At 38.4% G+C, this 16,302-nt stretch overlaps 1 protein-coding gene across 1 annotated transcript in view; it reads right to left on the reverse strand.

The window, feature by feature from the left end:
• Positions 1-16,302, reverse strand: part of LOC110379454 (somatostatin receptor type 2) — a 130,146-nt gene that overhangs the window by 59,440 nt on the left and 54,404 nt on the right. The window contains exon 3 of the mRNA XM_064036165.1: positions 10,645-10,703. The gene's annotated coding sequence lies outside the window, so the exon portion shown is untranslated. The remainder of the gene's footprint in view (positions 1-10,644; positions 10,704-16,302) is intronic.

Genomic DNA, 16,302 nt, shown 5'->3' on the forward strand with positions numbered 1-16,302 from the left:
CGGGCGCGGTGCATCCTATGGACTTGCGTCGCAGGGATGTTTTGTGACTTAAGGTCACTTAAAATGTCATCCGAAGGGATTTCCTTCGGAATACGGGTAATGACGACCCGGAGAGGTTTTTCCTCAGGGAGGGAGTACGTATGGAACGAAATGTTCCTCGCTCTTAGCGCTTTAGTTATTTCCCTATAGTCGTCTGACGTAGGGAGGACGATTTTGATACCGTTGCCGGTATTGGAGGCCGATCTGTAGTTGATCTTACGATCAACACACAGCTTGGACACTTCGGTCCATTTCGCCTTGTCCTGTAAGTATACAGGCGGCGGAGGTTTGCTTTTAGGTGCGCTTTTGGGCTTAGCGGCACCTTGGGAGGAAGCGACCTGCGAGGTCGAGGGTGACGGGGCGGGGGATGCTGTAGACACAGCGGGCGGGCTAGGGAGAGGAGATGCGGCAAGGGCGATGGTCTTGCGCGCCTTGTCGTTGTTTTTGTTCTTTTTCCTCTTACCTCCCAGTACGACGGTGAAGTCTTCGTCGGAGGAAGAGGAATCGGAGGGCTCGGCGGGTTGAGCATCCTCTGGGACGGGTGAGGCAGAGCGGGAGGACGAAGTGTCCATGCATTCGGCGTCGACGTTTGACGCAGGTGCACTCGCCTGAGTTATTTCCATTGTCTGTGAGACAATGGGATTAGAAACAATGGTCGAGTGCAGCTGGGCATTGACCATTGTATTGGGGATTACCGTTTCCGCTAATGCGGCGGTTTTCCCCGAAGAGACAATTATAGGCTCGACAATGGGGCGCGGCACAGCTGCGCCGGCCTCCTTTGTTGAGCCGTTATCTATAACACAATAGCGCGCTAGGCGCGGGTCCTTGATATCAAGGTTACTAATAATGTCGCCATATTTGGCGACGATGTCTTGGTCCTTGAGGAGGACCTCAAAGAAGAACTTAATTACTTCGGTAGTCATTTTCCCGTGAGGGAAGAGGGCTACCGAGCTAAAAGAGGTGGGGGCCTAATTATAAAAACCTAACAACCTATCTCCTATCTCCCCGGGTGGATGGGCCCGGGGATAACCCTCCCTGCCGGGTATAGGCAGGAGGTCAGTACCTATTGGTGAGCCCTAAGCTTGTAAACCGTTCGCCAGTCTTATTGTGCGAACGGGCCCTAGCCAGTCTAGTGCGAAGGGTATAGAGATACCCAACCGACACCAGGTGTGTAGCTGTGAAAGCAAACCAGATGCAAGGCACGACTAGGAGATCCCCCAAGGCCGAAATCCGAGCTCCCGTCCAATTGACTGCCTTGCCCTGAAGGGGTTCGGCGGGTGTGATTGGGTCAACACCCTCTCGGCTTCGTTGTCACCGTATGGTTTCAACCGAGAACCACGAAACTGTGGCTTTTACCCAGAAGGGGTCAACTGAATTTACTTGACACAAACGTTTTAGAAACAGGATAATCGTCCGCCGCTTTGAAAAAAGCAGCTTTAGATTGGTATATTTGTAGTCGGCAGAGCGACTACGGTGAGCGTTACGTCGGGCGTAACAAAGACAAAAGTCGTAAACGGGCGAGCGCGGAGCGACACGTCCGTACACGACGAGAGTCAGAAGTCGAGTCGAATTATCGAATTATTTTTAAGTACTACTTAGACTGCGCTTTGTAACGAAACCATAGCGCGATTCAGACAGGTACAACGCCATCTATCGAGCGCGCATACAATATTTATCGCAATAGAATGGAGTTTTAGCTTTATTAATTTAATGAATTATGAACTTTATGTATTAATTTGTATTAATGATAGTCTATGTATTACATTTATATTATTCTTTTCTATTCTATGTATGTATTCATCCAATTCAATAGGTACTTAAACAACGAACAAAGTTAACAATGCAGTCAAAATCCATACATAATGTTCTTGCCAAACCGCAAATATAAAATTGTTTTGTATGGCATATTATTTTTTAATGTTTTTATAATTTTTCCTTTATCTGTGGCTAATGACCTATCTTGGTGCAAAATTTGAAGTTTCTAAGTCTGCTAGAAGTACCTTAGATTTTTGATGATCTGTCAGTGAATCAGTGAGTGAGTGAGTCAGTGAGTGACAAAATGGTGTAACTTTGATCGACCGTAACTCCTAAACTATTAATTCAATTGGCATGTAATTTCGAACTTAAGCTTGTTCTAATGCCTACTATTATTCACCGAAAACCTAAACTCCTAGCTTTGTCCACGTCGAAGATATAGGGGGGGCGAAACAGCCGCGAATCGCTTCGAGAAAAGATGGTACGGCCGTGCCCGTTTTGCTCGAGACTTGGCTGGGGCACTGCCGTGCCCCCAGATAACAGTGGTATATAAAGTAAAGACATAGGTAGGTACTAGGTAGGTATAGCGATTTAATTCTATTCGGGGGCATGTGTCACGTATTGATTGCCGGTACCTCAGCGTGCGTGTCACACGCGCCAGCCGCGAGATTACGCGGGATGTAGGATGCAGCATCCCACGCGAGTGAGCTAACATGGGCTTAGTGCCAGGGACCGGTGCATGCTGTATAAATATGGGACTTGATGGTGATTAGCAATACATTCCTAATGCAGGAAGAGAATGTCTTGTTCATGAACGAATCTAAGAAGTACTGAAAAAGCTTTCAAAATAGCTAAATTTATGTATGTGATCTACAAGATCATTCAGATAGCCTGTCATAAATAATAACTATAAATAAGATAAATCTAACCACAAAAGTATGGCTTAAATAAACACGGTAGATATATCTTTATTTATGTTTCCACGTGGGAAAATTATTTTCCTCAGAAGACGTTGGAATATTCAACAAAACATACCACATTAGGTGGAATTTATTGCTACCTATCAATCGCTAGCTTCACAACATAATACTACAAATATATTCGTTCCTATATGTTCCTTGCGTGAAAACTAAAGGATTTAGAAAACATCTATCATAGAAGGGTCAAGAGAAGCTAAGCTTAAGGTCGGAAATAATTTTAGGTACGGAAAAGTTATCCTAAAGTGACAACAATCATGAAAGCTGTGATGTTTTGTCGACACGTGTCACAATTCGATTACGTAACATCTATTCACGACTATTTCTATTATATTTATAGAATCATGTATTGGTAGGTACAAAATTGTTAGGTATAAATTGCGAATATACAAATATTCTTAGTAGTTTTTCTTGCCATAGATCATAGATCCAGATTATTGATAGTTTACAAAACTGGTGACACACCTATGTAAACCTTTTATTGTCAAAGAGTTCAACTAACTACTTCTCTTGTCAGGCAATGTTGAAACTTCAATTTTTAAGATGGATTTCATTTCACTTAAAAATATGATTGATGTAGATCACGGAATGGTTATCTCAGTTCATCTCAGCCGAACAATAACCAAATTGTTGTACAAACAGATCATCGTTATAAAGGAAAGGTGAAAGAACTCGAACAAATAGAGATTATCATGACAAACATGCATTAGCGGTACCTCGCCGTACTTACTCTTTGTTTGCTAACATTTCAAACATAAAAGAAAGCGTTTTATTTCAACAACAGTACAACGTCGTCTAAGAAAATAATATTATTTGACATTGTTCATTATGTTCATGATTTACATCGTTGTTTTGCAAATAAAATGCTTCTTCGTTTAAAGTGAATAACGTTTCATTAGCTGCAGATAAAAGGAAATCTTTATTGTTCCTGTATCTATGGTAATATTGCGATAATAATGTTACCCTGGCGAGCAAGAACGTACTTATTTAAATAATATCCCGCTGGTAAATGTCGCGAGTTGTTACTGTTATCTGTTATTTATTGCAATAGTACCATTTAGGAAACTTAAGAAAATTTAAGAAAACAAGATACAACAGTAGTAATAAAGATTTCAATCACCATAAAATAAAAATGAATAGTGAACCACAAATGAGTGCAAACTAGTTGAGTAATAAACACCGCAGTTACTGCGAAGTGCAGTTAAATAAGTTAGCAGACAGTTACGAGAACAACTTGTGAATATTAAATAAACAGATAGTCCAGCTGCCTGACGGTTATACTTGAAAACCACTGCCTTGAGACTTAGTAGGAAAAAAACTGCAATAAACATATTGATGAGTACATTGCCTGTCTTACTGCTGTACAAAGATACTTACCTGCTCACGTAGAGAAGACAGATTGGCAGATTTATAATTTACATACAAGACTTTGTTCTATCATGAAGAAAAACTAAGTGGTTTTAAGTCAGTAAACTTGAACTTGACGTATGTCCGTCAGTAGTACCCCACTCGAAATCTCTTCAAAGTGGGATGCGTAATTTGAAGATTTCTCAGACGCAAAAAAATGCCAAATCACATAAGCTCATGAGGCAAAACCCTGCGGCTAACACGACCAGTCAATATAGCCTTCTATCAGCAAATAGACGTATTTTCGGCGCGTATTAGGTTTTCTCCGAAATGACGCAAGAAGTCGGTCAACAAACTGTTTGCCGTTGGAAGGGTCAGCGCACACGTCTCGGATGACATCAAATACAGTTGTTTTGTTTCACATGTAATTCGATAATTCGAAAGAACTTTTATATTAATGTAGGTAGCAATTAAGTAAGTCTTTGATTTACGGTCAGTTAAAGTTTAAAGAGATAAAACATAATTTTAGATTTGTCTAAGCCGTCAATATTTTAAATTAACTTCTATATGACTACTAAGAAAAATTGTGCAGGAATCAACGCACTAAATTCAGTATTTTAGTCGGCGATACAATCGGAACTCAAGTCTATGAACTCGTTCGCGCGCCTTATTGAGTTACAGACTGTTCGGTCGCTTACCGCCGCGATCTGCCGCCACAGGGCTGTCTAGCTACATTTGTACGATTTACTCACATAATGTTTTTATAAAAAAAAAGATTTTCAGATGTAAGTCTTAAAGGCATGTTTATTAAACAAAAACGTTATTGCTCTTAGTAATTAAAAGCATTACCTAACCATTAAGGCTAGATTAGGTACAACGATAAAATGCATTAGCAATAGTTGATCGTTAGTGAAGAAGTGTCAGCACTCATTAAGTTGATGAATATTACACTAAATACATATAACATGAACACCCGTGTCTCCCGCGGTCGGCCTCACCTAATGGAATAATTAACTAAAACTGAATTACAGATTTGTGCCGATGCCGTATCAAATATCTTCGGTACCCGGACCCTCCGGGCTTCCTTTAATTAACTAATTCATTAAGGTATTCGTGTTTCCTGATCAATTGATCAAAACAGACTTCACGATACAAAATCAATTTGAATTTGACGAAAATGCTTCAAAAAGTTGGCTTTTGGAACTGACTTAAGTACTTATTTTAAAATCGCAGCGGATTTTGTTTGATAAGCTTTTCATTTGCTGGGTTTGTAGCCGCTTTTGTTTGGCAAAATATCAATATCCACAATATGGCTTGACCTATTTATCGAGGCAGTCTTACCAAACAATTCAGTTTCAAGTTAAGCACAGAGCTGCACTCATGAATTTGAATCGTTTCTGATACTTGCATTCACCACAACAATCTGCCCTACCATTAAACGAACAACTGTCTTATCATTCGTCAAATAAACTTGATTGTTGAACCAAGTTAAACAAATATCAATAAAGCGAGCAGTAAACAGCGGCGTGACCTCCCGACCCTCGGCTCCATCCATCAGCTCGCACGACAGCCTCGGCACTCGTAAACGACGCCGTATTTATTCCGCGATAAACCGACTCCAATGCAAATTGCACTCCGAAATACGATGCACCAGTGATAAGGAGGAACTTCATAGCCACTAACGTTTAGCCAAGGTTACTTTCACGATGTTAAATATTATTTCTGTACAGTTTTCATGGAGGAAATAGCTCTTTTGCCTTAGATTTCTTTGACAGAACTTGTCTGACATTTCCACAAATCCTTCAGCAAAAATTTCACAAGTTTAACAACGCTAATAACCTCGGCACGTTTGCTAAATGGCAGTTGTATCTGCTAAAACCGCCAATCCAGTGCTCGAACTACATAATGAAGGGCTTTAAAAACTGTAAAATGGCGTAATGTGTTAGCACAAATTAGCGTCGTTCCGGCCATTAGGCGCTGTTGGCGGTGCGCCCGACTGCCCGGCGGTCGCGCGCGAGGTTCCACCTTACCGCTTAATGTGCACTTTTCATACACATTTACGTTGCAATTTAGTGCACTAGCGCAATGGCCAGAAGTCCCACTGCAGAAATAGGATTATGCTAATAAAGCTGAGCTATAGAGATATTTCTCTATAAAATATACTGAGTATCAGTCAGTCAGCTCACCATCACCTCTGCTTATTATTTTTCTGCCGCGAATTATTCTCCCTTTTCCCTAGGAAGATTTAACGTCTACAGCCTTTCGAAGTTCAAGTTTCCCGTCGATTGATCCCTTGAACTTTCGCCAGTGGTCACCCATTACTCACAAATTCTTACTTGATTGAATATATAGGTCATGACAAAACCCAATGGATATTTCAACAATGAGGCTTTTACCTTACTTTACCATGCGACACCATGACACAGAAAACAGAATGAACCATATTTTTATGGAAATTATCGGATATAGCCAAATGGACGTTCCAGTTCACGGATAACTAGTGGCTTCAAGATATTTATTGATAGAACGGAAAATACCGGATGTTTCGTAACTACTACGAATTGTCAGAAATACAGTTAACTACTGGTAGGAAGCACTACAAGGAAGGACATCGGATTTCACTGAAAATCAATAGTGGACATTATATTAGGTATGTTATCTTTTCTCGTAACATGTTGGCTATAATTGGGAATCCTTCTCGGAACAATCTAGTTATATTCACATCGTGATTTGTATTACAACAATCGCTCATGTGGCCTTTACTTTATCTAAATATTCAGTAACATTTTATATATTATTCTTCCTTATAAAAAGAGATGTATCAAGTTAACTGAAAAGCTAAGTATAAAATAAAGTCATAAAGTGTTTCCTTTTCCTGGCACAAGTAAACACTAAGCATATCAGCCTAATTATATTTGCTGGCGTTTTATACGCTAATATCACTAGGCAGTTAATAAATTCAATATTTTATGTTCTCGCTGAGAACGCTCGGCGACTTGTCTGAGCATTTTATTTACTACTTACATTTATGAGATTACGTTTATTATTCAGGTCTGAAACGCTCCTGTATCGAGGACAAGGTAGGCTCAGCATGGAAAATATTCCGCTATTGGATTATCTAAGTGAAAAGTGATTTGACACAACTTCAGACAGAATAAATCTAAGTTAACGTTAAGTTATGACCCAATTTGTTTAAGTTAAATGGAGACCTGTATCCTGCGACATCTTTTCGTAGAATAAAATTCGAAATGGTTCTTAAAAATATTCTTCCTTACGGCTATTCATAAAATAACAGTTTGACATATGGACGCGCTCGCCGGAGCACATAATGGTTAGCGCACACATTCCGCGTTAATATCTTTTCCGATAATAGAAAGTGTGTTTGGTGAGTTTTTGCGACGGTCGCCGTTGTGCTCGCGGCTTTATCCGCCATATCTTTTACGAGGTAACATGACAAAAGAGCCTTCGTCCTAGATATAATAATATAATTTTTAGAATCTGTTTACGTGACGCTAATATCGGACAGCGCTTTATATCGCTATTTATAGCCGGATATACGAGTTGACGCATCCTTGTTAATAAGCTCTTACGAATATCTACCTTATGACTTATTTAACCGTTAAATGTTCCATTAACATTAAGAAGTTTGTTATGCAGAGATAAACTATTTATCGCGTCATTAAAAGCTACACTTTATGATTTTATTAATCAATTAACTCGTATACTATGTCTAATCCCTTATGCATTATTTAAACGGATTATAATATCGTTTATACCCACAACACTTCATCGAACGCCCCATAAAGTCCTCACAGCATCTCCATGACATTATCCCATGACCGCAGTCTCCCTATGTCGGCGAGAGTCCCGTCGGCTTAAGCTGTGTACAGACGCTAACTAAACTGTCGACTAACGAGTGGCTCACCGTTGAACGTCTCGCCTCTAACCGTAACTAATTAAAGCAGAGAGGATTAGCATGCATTACGTTACGGGAACTGAGAGGTGTAATGTGACAGAGCAAGTCAGCTCAGAAGAACAAGTCTAAGAAGTTTGGAAGCTACATACATATGTACATACGTTATCACGATAATTGATGGTCGTATAATTTTATGGCGGAATAATTGAGAACAGAAGTTATTTTTATGATAGTATTACTTTGCGTTTATGAACTGTAGGATTATACTCTCAAATATTCAGATATCCGAAAATGTTCAAGAATATTGTTATCAATTCACAAAGTTTATGCCACTTAATGGGACAGAAATGGCTCATCATCAACGCATTTCGATACCAGTGATCCTTCTGAACTAAGATAATCTCCGCTCCGCTCAGTTCGCTCTGTTCGCTCAGACAGCGGTGTGCACTCAGCGTTATAGTGCACTTTAGTAGAACAACACGCGCTAATGTGAACTGGCCTTAACGCGGTGATACCATACTGAATGGAGTTTGAAGTCTGTCCCTAGGGCTAAACTACCCGACATTTGTTGGAAGTTGCTTAAACTTCTAGGTTAATTATGCTATTTTGGTACACTTCTTACTCGTTTCACCTTCATTAAACAAACAACTGCACTCTAAAGTCTCTCATATTACCGAAACCGAATAAATAATAAAAATACTGACCCAAATAACTTAAGAGCCGCATTGGTTATTTATAATATTGCTCCCCAAGTTAAATCCCTCCAATAGGTACTCGTATATATCAAAACAACTTTATCCGCAGACAATAAAACATCGACAGCAAATATTATTTTTTCTCGGAAAACTCGGAAGTCGGCAGAAAGTTCCGGCTTTTAACTGAAGATACGTTAAGTGGCCTAAAGTCCGCACCTGAGACGCCCTACAGAATTGAACACGTTTTTCATACTTTGTACCGTTCAATTAAGTTAAAGAATTTAGATGGAATTTTAATGTGTTTCATTATACCTTCTAGCATATCTCATTTCGTTTCCAAATTAAAATTGTTTCGGTTTTCAATTACCTATGTCAAGTTCTACCCAAAACCTGTACAAGGGCGAAAGTCAATGCCTTTTAATACGACTTTTATGGCAGAGACGCGTGTTAATCAAAAAAATCCTGGATGGATTTACATAGTACATATCACGCTGAAAACATACATTAAAAGTACTGAAGCTGTAAAGAGCTCACAAAGTCGTAACGTTTTATGACAGTACATGCGAATACTTTTGCGTGATTGTACCTACTGATGACGTCACGGACATTTGTTATATTTTTCACACACGACTGTATGTAAATCAAGTGGCTACGTGTTTAATTAACGTTCTACTATAAATCTTGTGTTTTACGAGTGAAAATCACTGGAGTAATTAGAGCGGCGTGCTGCGAAGCCGCGCTAGCGAGTAATAGGCAATCATTTCGCCTTGTGCCATGTACATCGCCGCGTCTGTGGGGGGCGGAGCATAGTACTCGGTGTTAAAGCGCCAATCATTAGTTTGTTACTGCAAAAAGTCGTTACTGTTTTCTTACGAACTAGTTGGTGCGTGCGTAAGTACTCCTCAGGTAGGAGCCTCCGAGGCCCTCCAGTCAAGACAGACTCATCTTATTTAACTAATATTCGAAATAAAAATCGCATTTACATTCTGAAGGGCTCTCATAAATGTCAAGAGTCCGCTTGACATTCAAAATAGGTCTCTCTTTGATTTGTCAGCAATTGAGCTCGAGCTAATCTAGTTAGCATTATAACTTCATTTAAGGATTCGACTTGAAAAGGTTTTATTTAATTTGTATACAAGAAGATTGACATTCGAAGAACTAGTCTAATCAAAGGGCATCACTAATGTTTTGAATAATCTAAGCTAAACATAACCAAGATTCAAATTCAAGACGTTCAATCTTTCAGGATTTTTAAGTGACGAGACGGCTCCCTTATTTCTAGTCAAATATTGTAATCATTCACAGTACAAAAAATAAGACACATGAAATCTGTAGGTATGCGGGTATCTATCTAGGCGGGTATCTATCTAGCGGGTAGGTATCTCAAGGACGTCGTACCTATATAATACAGAAGTCCACAAAAACTGTCCAAAACATGATATTATTCAAGCCGCTATTGTGACGAGTCTCTCAACGTTACCGAGAGGGTTCAGTGGTGTATTGTGAGTGAAACCGAATGATTTACTAGTAACTGGGTCAAACTGTACGTCAGATGACGACCACAGACAGACGGACGGACAAACGTGTGTGTTGATAAGTTTGCGGTGGCATGGTAACATATGAACTGATAGTCATGGGAAAGTTTTTGCAAAGGATCCACATCAATAATGGATAACTTTAATCTGATGCGAAAAGAAGAGGAATTCAAATCCTCTTCTTCTCGGAAAGTTAAACATCAATATAATAGTGATACTGATGAACCCAAAGTACTTGACAAATAACTTCGTGAATACTTGAAACCAACCCGCAAAATAAAAAGGTTTTAAAAATCCAAGTAAATAGTCTTATTAGTAGAACTAACTCGCAAACAAATGACTCGAATTTCCTGTGCAAGATAAGTTAAAGTAGTACTTACATCACATTCACAGCTTAGTTCAACAAGTAGAGAGTCCGATGTCTTGTTAACGAGTTAATCTGAAACAAACACAATTACATTTAATATTTGTTTTGTATTGATTATTACGATTCTTTTGTTACAGGTACGCTGACCGCTGAGGGTAAGTACCTTTGTATATTTTGTAACAAATAGCATGAGTGAGCTTTGTGTACTTTCATAATACATGTACATAATTTTATGTAACCAAAAAGCCACTAAAGACAATAATAGATATGATTGTTATGAACATTAAGGTACTTATTTTTTTAGCGACGTTAAAAATCATCAAATGACCCCTCCCGCTGTGGGTGAGGGAGTGTCAGACTCTTACTGACTAAAAACCGTCGTGTTCCGTCATAGGCCTTTTATGTACCAGGGCCGCGTTTTACGAACAACCCGCAGAACATTAAGGTACTTCAAAAGACTTGTTCATATTTCTATCAAACTTCACCAAAATCAAATTCTACCCCAATACATAGTTTAGCCCATATTGGGGTAATTTCCCGCGACCATTGTATCCTGGCTCCGCGCCAGCAGCCAGCAGCCTGCCCAGCCGACATAGATCCCACTCACATAACTTACGCAATAGACTCGAGAGGACTAACTTATCGACTTCCCATTGACCAACAGTTTTACATCATGTGTGACAAAATATGTAGGTATTACTTCAATATGAAGATAAAATTTTGATTCCGCTTTTCGGCAGCTTTGCCTGCTATGCGAAATCGAAAACTGTCTTAGTAGCAGTCCATGCTTTGTGATTAATTAGGTGAACTTACGACTTACTAACGGTGACTTTTGACTTTTGATACTTTTACGACGTTTTAATCTTCGGTCATTAAGAGCGTGTACGCTCGGCGCGCGATGTCAACTTTAGGTAATTCAACGCAAAAAACCGCGCAGACTAGCGTCGCGGCTGTGTGCGTGCCTATCATACTTCACGTATAGTCACACAAACCATTTTGATCCTTTCGAGTGAAATTGGTAGAACAAAAAATATATTATTTAGTAAATAGTTAATAGCGGGAAAATAGTGTAAGTCTATGGATGTCTAAAATATAAAAGCATGAAAATAAGTCGTTAATACTTACACTCTTTTGCAAAAAAATCGGGCACCTATGAAAACCTTTGTTTTGAGCACTTTCTGTATATTACATACAATTTTCAACAGTACTAAATAGTCGACTGATGATTAATGACAATGTTAAGAGTTTCTGTATTCTAACCGATTTCAAAAAAGAAAGGAGGAGGTTTCAATTAGATTGTTTTGTGATTGTTCTCAATTTGATTGTTCTCGATTTCTCAAAGACGCCTGGACCGATTTGAAAAATTGATTGTTTATATGAATGGTCCAGTCCATCCAGACCGAAAAATTGTGGTCAAATAACAACAATTGCCGGAAAGCCAAATATTGGTGAAGAGCTTGGGTTTACCATTGCAAATAAAGTTTTTAGTTATCTATCCTATATGCTTCAAAAGTTATTCGAGATCAAAAGTCAAAATTTGGGTACATCCAAAATGAAAAAAAAAAAAATATAGCTCGATTGGTAACAGACATCTGCAATAAGTGATTTCTAGCCTAAGGAGTCCGCCATATTGGATTTAGACTCGCGACACATTTTTTTTCGAGTTATTCATAGCAAGCCCTTTCATTTGATACCCATATCGTAGGAATGCATTAAAAACATTTTTTTCTCCATCTCGGGTATACCGCCATATTGGATATAGAATCATACATTGTCATTAAAACTGAACATTCAAACAAAACTTCAACTTAATCGATAAAAAAAATATGCTTCAAAATTGAGCTTTAAATAAAATAGTAATGTATCAAGATTTGTTGGTCGCGCTTGAAATGTACTCTATTCTCGGTATCCACGGCAGAGGTTATTCACCCTACGCGATGTGACGGAGCGACACGTCCTCTCTGTGAAGCCTTGCGGCGGTCTGGTTTGAGTTGACTCGCGTGCAGCGTTTTATAGTAGTTTTAAATAATTTATAAAAAATAAAACGAGAGATTAAATTATAATATAAAGTTTATGTTTTAAAGAAAGAGTTATATTACTATAGTAAATAATTGTTATATTAAATTAAGTAAGATAGATAGGTAAAAAAAGCATTTGAAATTCACAATTTTTCACATTGTTAAAATATTTTTTTCTGAAAGATAGAGACCTAAATCAAAAAATGTTTTCAACTAACTATAGGCATGGGGATTTCGTCTATGAGTAAAAAAATAAATATGATTAGATTTGCCACTGTTTTCATGAATTTAAGCTTCGAAATAGACGCTGAACGGGAATTTTATAAAACATCTGTTACGTTATAGGGGTTTTAAGTATTTAAACTACACAAATTGAAATTTATGTTCAATTAACTATATAGACAGTGAAATTGCCTTGCGTTATTAAAAAATAACATAGTTATAGGATAAGTAGTTACTGAGAAACAGTGGTTTGAAAAGTACCATTTTAGGCCAAATGGCGCGCGGTTGACGTACACGCTCTTAATGTTACAATCCTTCGTGGTCAAGTGTTACGCTCACATACAAATAATGAGTATCTGTATACTACCTTTAATTTATTCCTTTATAGACAAACCAATCACAGGGTCAGAATGCGTACTAAACTCGCAAACTTTTCGTTTATTACATTAGTAGGATAAAGGTCACTGTCCTAACAAGTGTGGGTAGAGATACCGACACTCAATCTACTTGTGCTGTATTATCGAAGCTAGACTAAGTTTTAATAATATAAAGTCTCTCGAGTCTGCTCTAACAAATAGGGTGTAATTAATTCCACTATGTTTGGAGCTGGAGGTAAACTTCTGACCGATACCAAGTTCTGAAACACTCATTTATCATGGATCGTCTTATATCGGAGCGCCGAGTAATTGGATTAGATCGCACATTGCTATTTCATCCATTTACATTATTAACTGAATCTATAACGTAAATAGAATCCGATAGCTCGAGGTACGGAGAGTAATCTTCTCACCAATAAAAACTCTTTGCATAAGTAAACATATTACTTTTTTATGCGAATTACTCACATGTGAACAGTAGACAGACATAAAAATAACATTCGTACCTATATAGTAAACAACAGCTATTGCTGTGAAGATGATAATTTCACAGTAACACATGTGCAGCACTCCTTCGCCTAGTCGGAGCGTGTTCGGAATATATAGTAAAAAGTGCCATAAAAAGTACATCAAGTGTATGCATGAACCATACATTACTATGTATGGATGGATGTGTTTGTATGATGTTCGTAAAAGTAAATATTTTATGTAACGAGCCGTCGACAATGGCGCTCACTTGAGCACATAACTACTTCTTAAAATATTATGCTCCTATTCATGCATTACGACTGTTTACTGAAAGGGAAGGTAGAAATGTACTCTCGTAGTAAACCCGAAAAAGTACGGTTTACGATACTACCTCGATACTAATAATAACTATTTGTGAACTCAAAAATTTTAGAGGGCCCATTGCTTTTTTTTCAAAAACTTCCTGTGGAAAAGTTTCTCCACTTTTATCCAAATTGTTCAATACTAAATCGTCCATATAATTGTATCTAAAAAAAAGAAAGGAATTGTGATCGAAATCCAATTTAAGCAGTATAGGGACAGTAACAGTAGCGAACACAACAGATTTCCACTCGAGTGATTCTTCACAAAAGTTGTGAAGGCGAGTGATATGAAGACATAGACATCAGCATTATATTATAGCGTTTAATAGCTCGTAAATAGTAACAGCTTGCCGGACATCGCTAACAATGGACTATTGACCCATTTGAAGTAATGACCGCATAACCTTTGCCTCGAGGCACAAGAGATGCCTCGGTTCAAGGCTGCTCCTCATTCATACTGTCTAGTCAGTTTACTTAATATTCAAGTAATTGAAGCATGTTTTACGCTCTACGGTTAAAGTTTTTTCATCGAGTGTGGACTAAATCGATTGATATTGAATTTTGTGTTTTTGGTCTGACTAAAAGTGATTTTGCTTAATTTCCAAAGCCTATATATAAACATTTATACACAAACATTGAAAATGTTTACACCAAAAATAGACATCCTCAAGCACTAAAAACAACATTTTACAATTAACAGCAAATTGCACAAAACAGAATTTTTACGACGACGATAAAGTAGCAATTTACAGTAACCGTGTATCGTTTCTACGACATAAACGTTGTGTCGTATTCAATACGACATAAACGTTGTCGTATCACTTTCATATTTATTCGCGAGCCTGTAAAAGCGAAATTAACATTTTTACGTTGTTTTGGAGACGAGCGTCACCTTGCTGCGTTTATAACTCAATTAAAGGTTTATTCACACCAGACAAGTTTTTTGATCCTGAATATTTATCTGCATAAGGGCATCGTAAAGTGGAGTGTTTCAGTAATGACGGGTATTGCCTACCGCTAGATAAAACTATGGAGTAGCTAAATTATAACTTGATAAAAGTCAAGAATAAAAACAGTCGATAATGGCTAAAAAATATCGTAAGTTTTTGCTTCAAATTCATAGAAAATATTACAACAACAAAGATGACGCGACCGCATTGCTGGGGGATCTTCACCGGGCCTCAATCACGGGGAACGTGTGACGTGACACAGTGTATCCACGTCATCGTTATGACGTCACTAATGTTTCACGGGACAGCTGACATCTGCTTAATTATTTTGATTTGCTGTGATACCTTGATAGTACAGGTTGGTACTTGATGGGTTTTGTTATGATAACAATAATTTTCTTAGAATCAATTTGATTTCCATACAGGACAACTAGAATTATTGAAGGGCTCAATATTTAGTTTAATAATTTCTAAATATTTCTATCCATCGCGCACGTAGTGCAGATAGTGTTAATCAAAATATGATATCAGTGACAACTGGACCGAACTGTGAGTTAGTTGCAAACTGTTGCAAGTTACGTCGTTCCGTGCAGATGACTGCCGTCTGCTGTGGTCCCGGCTTCGATGCCCGGCCAGAGCTGCCAATTACTGCTGTGCACCGATACAACTTTGTATTGCAGCAACACTACGGCGATACAAACTTGTCCAGCGCCGGCGACGAAATTCACCAAATACTTCAGCAAATTGGAAATTAATTTCTGATCAAGAATTAATGAAAAATTATTGAAAATAGCTTAGTTTGTAAAGAGACAGCAATAAAATAGGTTCACGAAATGAGACTTGAACTTTGAACTCTAACTTTGTAATAGAGTTTAAAGCGCTACATGTTAAGTACGAGACACGGGCTAAGTATGTAATTGTTCGTGAGTGTCGGCGTTTAGCGCCTCACGTGTAGGGAGAGGCTCAAGCGAAGCAATTCAATTAGATGACAATGCTAATAGAACGCCTTGCTGCGACAAAAAGCTCATAATTACGTCAGAGGGACCCAGTTCCCGGAGCGCGAATTATACGAACACCAGAATTTAACAATGATTTACCGTGTGAATAGGACTTTGATGTCGGGACAATACGCTCTAAACCCTGCGGAACGCGTAGACTATTAATTTCAGTATAATAATTGAACATAAATCCTAACTAAATACCGCGGATTCGGTGTTTGTATGGCGGGGCGCCAACAATAGCTAGTTTGGGTCACGACTTGGAATCGCGTTAGT

This window comes from Helicoverpa armigera, chromosome 9 (assembly GCF_030705265.1).
Source record: "Helicoverpa armigera isolate CAAS_96S chromosome 9, ASM3070526v1, whole genome shotgun sequence".
Taxonomy (NCBI): Eukaryota; Metazoa; Arthropoda; class Insecta; order Lepidoptera; family Noctuidae; genus Helicoverpa; species Helicoverpa armigera.